Source organism: Mus caroli, chromosome 11 (assembly GCF_900094665.2).
Source record: "Mus caroli chromosome 11, CAROLI_EIJ_v1.1, whole genome shotgun sequence".
Lineage (NCBI taxonomy): Eukaryota > Metazoa > Chordata > Mammalia > Rodentia > Muridae > Mus > Mus caroli.
The window spans coordinates 67,342,250-67,350,989 of record NC_034580.1 but is presented as its reverse complement, the minus strand read 5'-3'; the positions used below and the strand labels follow the sequence as shown (position 1 = coordinate 67,350,989).

The window sequence follows — 8,740 nt, the reverse complement described above, 5'->3', positions numbered from 1 at the left end:
AAGACCACCAACAGATTGGGAAAGGATCTTTACCTATCCCAAATCGGATAGGGGACTAATATCCAATATATATAAAGAACTCAAGAAGGTGGACTCCATAAAATCAAATAACCCCATTAAAAAATGGGGCTCAGAACTGAACAAAGAATTCTCACCTGAGGAATACTGAATGACAGAGAAGCACCTGAAAAAAATGTTCAACAACATTGTTAAGATAACTAATTTAGAAAACTCTCAATGGAGTTAAATTTTACCTAGAAGTAGGCTGGAAAGAAGGCTGAGTGGTTAAGAGCACATGCTGCTCTTCCAGAACCTGTGTTTAGTTCCCAGAACCCTTGTAAAGTGGTAATTCCACCTGTAATTTCAGCTAAAGAGGATCAGACACCTTCTTCTGGCCTCTGCAGGTATGCATATACCTGGCAAACACATATACATGAATTCACATAAATATAATTATACACATTCACGTAAATAAAAATAATAGCTGAACCAAGGGGTGGTGGCCCACTCCTTTAATCCCAATGCTCGGGAAGCAGAGTCAAGTGCATTTCTGTGACTTCAAAGCCAGTCTGGTGTACAGAGCTAGCTTCTGGACAGCCAGGTCTACACAAACAAACCCTGTCTTGGGAAAAAAAAAAACAAAAAACAAAAAACCAAAATAGTAAAAGCTGTAAGTGGTGGCACACACCTTTAATCCTGGCAGTTGGGAAGAAGAAGAAGTGGGATCTCTGACTTTGAGGCCAACATGGTCTAGGACCTCCAGGCTACACAGAAACCCTATCTTGAAAAACCAAAAGAGATAAATAAAAATAAGAAGAAGCTGGAGATGCTTTAGCTGATGGCAGCACTTGCTGTTTTTACAGAGGAAACCAGATTTAGTTCCCAGGACTAACATGGAGGCTCACAAACACCTGCAACTTCAGTTCTAAGAGATCCAATGCCTTCTGATCTCTGCTGACAACTAAGTATGAATATAGCACAAAAAACATACATGCAGGCAAAACCACCCATTAACACTCACACATATGGAGTTGGAGAGATGGCTACGAGTTAAGAGTACTAACTGCTCTTCCAGAGGACCTAACCTTAATTCCCAACACCCACAAGGCAGTTCGAAACTGTCTATAACTCCAGCTCTGGGGATCCAACACACACACACAAACATACATGCAGGCAAAACACCAACACACATAAAATAAAAAATAAACACACTTAAAACAAATAAATAAAAAACAGTTCAAAATAATAAATCTTTTTTAAAAAAATTTAAAAAGTAACATTTTGAAGGATTCACAGAATATTTCACTTTAGGCATTGTTAATTCTCCAAATTTAAACTATTTGTAAAAAATATGCCCCCCGAGACTAAAGAAAATATTTAATTAAATTTCAGTGTCAATGATATCTACTCAAACAACTCTAAAATAATATAAACACATTATCTTCAGAGTATTGTCTTACCCTTCCTAGAGAAAAAAATAATTTTATCTAGCACATTTTAAAAATGAAATTATGAAAGAATAATTTTAAAGGAAACCAGTTAGAATACCTCACTTTTTACTCCAATGTTACTTATTACTTGACCCATAGTCTCCAAGGGCTGCCTGGAATAATACACACAGTAAGTGAAAGTATTCCAGTTTGAGGAAGGCTGAGAGGAAAAGGGATTATAACCAATCAAGACAGGGATAGGGCAGGGCATATACTTCAGGTATTTTGGTTTTTGGCTTTTGTTGTTTCCCATGATACAGAGTTTCCTAGCTGTCCTGACATGCCACACATGCCTGGCAGAGTTTGATCCCTAAACCCACAGTGGAAGAAATGAACACATGTAAGCTTATGTATAAGCATATATGTGTATGCCCTTGCACACGCACACACCCACACCATATACACATGCAATAAAAAAAACTCTTAAAAAGAAATTAGAGGGCTGGAGAGATAGCTCAGTGGTTAAGAGCATCAACTGCTCTTCCAAAGGTCATGAGTTCAAATCCTAGCAACCACATGGTGGCTCACAACCATCCATAATAAGATCTGACGCCCTCTTCTGGGGTGTCTGAAGACAGCTACGGTGTACTTACATATAATAAATAAATAAACAAACAAACAAATAAATAAATGAGGAAAAAGAAGAGGAGGAAGAGGAAGGAAGAAGAAGAAGGAAGGAAGGAAGGAAGGAAGGAAGGAAGGAAGGAAGGAAGGAAGGAAGGAATTAGAAATGAGGACCGGGGAGATTGCACAGTATGTAAAAGTGCTTTTTCTGCCAACATACACATACAAAAAAAAGGCAGGACATGGCCATATATGCTTGTAACCCACACATGGAGAAGAGAATAGGTGAATAGGTGGAGACAAACAGATATTAGGAGCTCACTAGCCTAGCTGAGACCTCAATCTTCAGGTTTAGTGAGAGACCCTGTCTCGAGGGATGATACATAAACCAGACAGCAATAGAGAAAATGCCTGATGAGTCTCCTCTGCTGCATGGGTCTGTACCTTCATGCACACATTACATATGCATGTACAGGCATACAAAAAAGTAGTAGGGACAGAGAGGGAGGGAGAGACAAAAGGAAAAGGGAAGGGAAGGAAAAAAGAAAAAGGGAAGAAAGCAAATTTAAAATGATTGCCAAAATGGTTACTTAAATGGCTAGTGTAAATAACAAAACAGGCATAGATGAAAACCAAGCTACCAATCTTGAAAATAAAGGGGAGGATGAAGTAGAAATTCCTGGTTTCCTTAACAACTCAGTTGTGTCACATGTTTTTTCTGGAACCTGTCCTGTGAAAGAACATGCACGTGATGTTTTGCTGAAAACAGACACTTCAGAGGATGCATGATGTTTAGAAAGGATATAAATAGGGCCTCACAGTGAGAACACTCTTGCAGTGCTACACACTCCTGCAATGCTTTGCTGGTCTTAGAAACACAGAAAGGGTCTTGTCGTGGTATTCCAGCTCATTCTGGCCACTTTCCTGACTTGTGCCAATTTGGCAGAGCCTTGCTGTTTCTGCTGGATCACACTGCCACTACTGATTCATGTATGGTGTTTACTATTGAAATGGACTGCTGATATCCTAATATCAAAGAGTGGAATCACCCCAAGGAACTACTTCTAAATGGGTCCATAACACCCTTTCCCCTACCTCTAGTTGGTGGGTTAGAAGAGAGGTTGAAGCATTTATGATAAAGATATAGTAGGTTTTGAAAAATCTAAGCCTTCAGAAAGGAGTCTATATAATATACTGACAAAAAATAGTCAGAAGAGGGTAATATAGTAAAAAGAGCAACACTTATTTTACCAAGCCTTCACCATCATGTCACCCAACTCTTCAATCCCTGGAAAACTCTCAACACAGACTTTATCCCAAAGTACAAAAATAAAAATACACAGGCTTGTGAGGTGATGGCATCTGCCTTTAATCCCAGCACTCAGGAGGCAAAGATAAGCACATCTCTGTGAGTCTGAGAACAGTTTGGCCTACAGAGTTGAGTTCTAGGGCAGCAAGGCTGTTACAAAAACTGATAGATAGATAGATAGATAGATAGATAGATAGATAGATAGATAGATAGATAGATAGATAGATAGATTCCTGTTCCCAGTATGTGAGTACAGAGATAGCTGAGTGGAACAAGGTGACACATAGCTGTAGTCTCAGCAGCTGGGGCAGAAAGAGCACAAGTTTTGAAGGCAACATGGAATATAAACAAGCCCCAGATCAGGATAGCCTATATAGGCAGACCCATTTCAAAAAAAAAAAAAAATCAGTGAAGGTAACGCTACGGTGGTTGCACACACACCTTTAATACCAGCACTTAGGAGGTGGAGGCAAGCTGATCTCTGAGCTCGAGGCCAGCCAGGTCTGCAGAGCAAGTTTCAGAAAAAAACCACAGGTTACACAGAGAAACCCTGTCACAAAAACAAAACAAAACATTCAAACTTTAGGCTGGGCGTGGTGGCGCTCATCTTTAATCCCAGCACTCGGGAGACAGAGGCAGAGGATTTCTGGGTTCGAGGCCAGCCTGGTCTACAAAGTGAGTTCCAGGACAGCCAAGCTATACAGAGAAACCCTGTCTTGAAAAACCAAAAAAAAATTTTTAAATTCAAACTTTAAATTCAGTCTCTTTAAAATATCCAAAGTCGCTCTAAAATTTCAAAATATCTCAACTGTAGGCTCACATAAAAATAAAAAATAAGTTACATACTTTAAGAGGTCAGAATCAGGGCAGTTACAAATCAAATCAAATCGAAGTCCAACAGTGTAAAGAGTCACTGCTTGATGTTTAGGACCCACTCAGGATCCACTGAGCTTCAAAGGTCCTTGGCAGCAGCATTTATCCAGCTCTGTCATCCACAGCACATGCAGCTTTTCTTGTAGGCTCAGACTGGCTCCACTCCATAGCTGCTGCTAGCCTGGTCATCTCACAGTACAGGCATCTCCAAAATGTTGGCATGTCCACTGCAACTGTGCTGCACTTTCACCAATACCCTCTTCTAAGTTTTTGTCTTCAGGTACTCTACCACATAGTGTAAAGCCTCAACTTCTCTTCATGATCTCTACAATCCTAGGTATTCTGAGGTTGTACCTTGCTCCCACTACAGCTGAGTGCCAGATCTGCCAGCAGCAGAGACCAACACCAAGTCCCCTGGGTGTCCAGCTAGCAACCAAGTGGCAGGTTGACTACTATTTCCACTGTGGAAAGGGCAATGTTTTGTCCTTTGTGAAATACAACGTATTCTGGTTTTCGATTTGCCTTCCGGCATATAAAACTGCCAAAACTAAACCCATGGAATTATAGAATATTTTATCCACCACCATGGTTTTCCACATAACATTGCTTCTGACCAAGAAGCTCACTTCACAGCCAGCCAGAAAAGTGTAGGCAGGCCATCTCATATAATTCACTTCTTACCATGTTTGTCACCATCCTGAACAGCTGGCCTGTTAAAACAGTGGGATGGCCTTTTAAAAACACACATATAAGCCGGGCGTGGTGGCGCACACCTTTAATCCCAGCAGAGGCAGAGGTAGGTGGATTTCTGAGTTCGAGGCCAGCCTGGTCTACAGAGTGAGCTCCAGGACAGCCAGAGCTACAAAGAGAAACCCTGTCTCGAAAAAACCAAAAAACAAACAAACAAACAAACAAACAAAAAAACACACACACATATAAGCCGGGTGTGGTGACACACGCCTTTAGTCCCAGCACTCAGGAGGCAGAGGCAGGCAGATTTCTGAGTTCGAGGCCAGCCTGGTCTACAAAATGAGTTCCAGGACAGCCAGGGCTATACAGAGAAACTCTGTCTCGAAAAATCAAAAAAAAAAAAAAGACACACATATAGGACCAGCGTTCTCCTAATGGTGGGATATGCTTTGACTCCAATATGTAGTATAGCTTTTGTTAAAGTTAGAACTCATGGGTCTAAAAATCAAAGGGTAAACTTGTGATGATTCATCTGGGTTGTCAACTGATTGCATCTGAAATAGAATAAAACACAAGCAGCTGGACATGCCTGTGAGGAATTTTCTTGATCATTTTTTTAAGTGGGAAGATCCACCCTAAATCTTATGCCCCACATAATATGTCACATAAGGTAAGTTTTTGCTTTTTGCCTGCTTGACTTCATTGACCTTCATCTAACCTGTTTTAGATCCATTCCTTCATTGGCATTAAAATCTATTCTTCAGGATTCCAACATATACTAAAGACCAGCAACTCTCTAGGAATCCTAGACTCCAGGGCCAGGTCGTAAACTGAGTAGCTAGCAGGATCTGTGGCCTTCCGTTAGGATCAGTCACTGCTGAACTACTTGAATCACCACCTGTAAGCCAGGCTTTCTTTTTTTCCCTTCCAAGGACTAAACATGAATCTTTATTTGCCTCAGCTACTTGAGGGGGATAAAGCAGAAATAGGTGGCATGGATACCAGGCCAGCTGTGCTTAAAAGGCATGTAGATATTAGAGAACTCAAACTAGTAGCATGTCACCTGTTTAATCTCCACCTGGTTGAAGGTCTTGCTATTATATAAGCCCACCATGCTGAGTACCATCTCTGGCAGGATGATCTTGTCCCTCAGGAAGATCTTCACCACCTCAGGCTTCTCCATGGGTAGCACCTCCTACTTGGTCTTTCTCATATGCTCGAGTAGTGTAAGTGCTGCTTCCACTGCCTCTGGAAGGCACTGTACAACTGTATTTGCTCTCATAGGACATGTCCTGCAATTGATCCAGATCCACACCACAGCAGGTAAATTTGCAGAAAATCCACTTCACTTCAGCCATCTTGGTGGCTGCTTGGAAACACCGGCTACATCTGTGCAGTTACGGCTACATCTGTGCAGTTATCTTGAACTTCCTGTAAGCTATTCTTAATAGCAAATGTTAACTATATTCTGGTAGATGATATAGATCATGGAAGAACCTGTTTACTCCTAAGAAAGGAAGCATATTGGAAATAGTATCTACTGCTCAGCTTTACTGAAAACTTATATTCTTCAAAAATAAATAATGCTAGCTGGGCATGGTGGTGCACGCCTTTAGTCCCAGCACTCGGGAGGCAGAGGCAGGTGGATTTGTGAGTTCGAGGCCAGCCTGGTCTACAGAGTGAGTTCCGGGACAGCCAGGGCTATACAGAGAAACCCTGTCTCAAAAAACCAAGAAAAAAATTGCATATACTTATTTACAGCTGCACTAATTTCAACTAGTGAAAAGAAGCCAGGGCATAACAGCACATGTCTTTAATCCCAGCACTCAGGAGACAGAGGCAGGTGACTCTAAGTTCGAGGCCGGCCTGATTACAGAGTGAGTTCCAAAACAGCCAAGGCTACACATAGACACCCCATCTGAAAAAGGCCAAAAACAAAAACGAGAAACAAAAAGTAAACTAGGAGCCAGTTAGATGACTAAATGGACGTCAGTTTGAATCTAGAGACCTGCATAGTAGGGAGAAAAGAGACTCCATCCAGCAAGTTGCCCCTCTGATCCCCACAAGCGTACCATAGCACATATGCCCAAACACATACAAACAAAAATTTAATTTAAAATTAAAGGTTTAAAATGGCTACAAGAGTGGGCTGGAGAGATGGCTCAGAGGTTTAGAGCACTGACTGCTCTTCCAAAGATCCTAAGTTCAATTCCCAGCAACCACATGGTGGCTCACAACCATTTGTAAATAGGATCCCATGACCTCTTTTAGTGTCCGAAGACAGGGACAGTATACTCATAAACATAAAATAAATAAATTTAAAATGGCTACAAGAATACATTTATTTTGCCAATAAAAGAAACAAAAATAACTTCTGTGTAGTGGCACAAGCCTATAACCCCAGCCCATGGGAAGTTGAAACAGGAGGATCAGAGGTCCAAGGTCATCCTTGGCTACCATAGACTGGAAGAGTGGAAAGAAAAGAACTACAAAAGATTTTCTATGATTGTACCACCCCATATTTCCACCAGTAATATATGAAAGATTCTCTTAGTATCTGTGCCAACATTTGATGACTGTGTCTACATACATCTTTAAAAAAAAAAAAAAAGATTTTTTACTTATTAATTTTACTTATTAATTTTATGTATATGAGTACACTATGGCTGTACCAATGGTTGTAAGCCATCATGTGGTTGCTGGGAATTGAATTCAGGACCTCTGCTTGCTCTGGTCCATCCCACTCGCTCTAGCCCAAAGATTTATTTATTATTATATCTAAGTACACTGTAGCTGTCTTCAGACACTCCAGAAGAGGGCGTCGGATCTCGTTACAGATGGTTGTGAGCCACCATGTGGTTGCTGGGAATTGAACTCAGGACCTTCAGAAGAGCAGCCAGTGCTCTTAACTGCTGAGCCACATTTCTCCAGCCCATCTACACACATCTTAATTTTAGCTATTCTAATAGTTATGTGGTAATGTCTTATTGTGCTTTCAATTTGCATTTTCCTAATGTCTACTGATACCAAATATCTTTTCATTTGCTTATGTAACATCTGTGTGTCCATCCTTCTTTAGTGAAATGTCTGTCTTTTATTTGTTCCTAAATGACTGGTTTTCACTATATAGTTCAGTTTCTTACACATTGGCATTTGCCAAACACATCTTGCAAAGACTGTGGTTCTCAACCTTCTTAATGCTGTGACCCTTTAATATAGTTCCTCCTATTGTAACCCCCAACCATAAAATTACTTTCATTGCCACTTCATAACTGTAATGTTGCTACTGTTATAAATCATAAGTACCTATGTTTTCTGATGGTCTTCAGTGACCCTGTGAAAGGGTAGCTTGAGCCATCCAACCCCCAAAAGGTTGAGAACTGATACCCTAGGACTAGAGAGGATCACTGGATAAAAGCATTTGCCATATAAGCCTGATGGCCTAAGTGTGATGTCTGAATCCAACACAAAGGGGGAAGGGAAAACAGACTCTTACAAAGTTGTCCTTGATCCTCCTACAAGGGTTTTAGTTCCCTGTCCTTGGATACTTAAGAATCGGAGGCAAAGAAATGTGGTGGAATTGGAAAGGTCTGGAACCAGCTTGCCCCCCGCAGGCTCAGGATCAACCATCCCACAGAGGAGTGATAATTATGCTGTATCTCATCTTTCCCAGGAGAGCTTAGAGATTTTTGAGTGATGGAATGGTTTCTGAGAGAAGCCTATAGTGAAAAAGTAGTAGAGTTGTCTAAATGGGATCTGTGGATGGGACAAGGTTAGGTCTCCCATGTGAGGCCTTTTTGACCCTTTTTCTCTC

General features: G+C 41.0%; 1 protein-coding gene and 1 non-coding gene across 2 annotated transcripts in view; one reads left to right on the top strand and one right to left on the bottom strand.

The window, feature by feature from the left end:
• The window catches only part of Ube2g1 (ubiquitin conjugating enzyme E2 G1), a 75,367-nt gene that overhangs the window by 57,632 nt on the left and 8,995 nt on the right, over positions 1-8,740 (bottom strand). The gene's annotated exons all lie outside the window — the stretch shown is intronic.
• LOC115032672 lies at positions 8,437-8,565 on the top strand. The gene has a single exon (XR_003838301.1). It is a non-coding gene; the product is annotated as a small nucleolar RNA SNORA38 (small nucleolar RNA).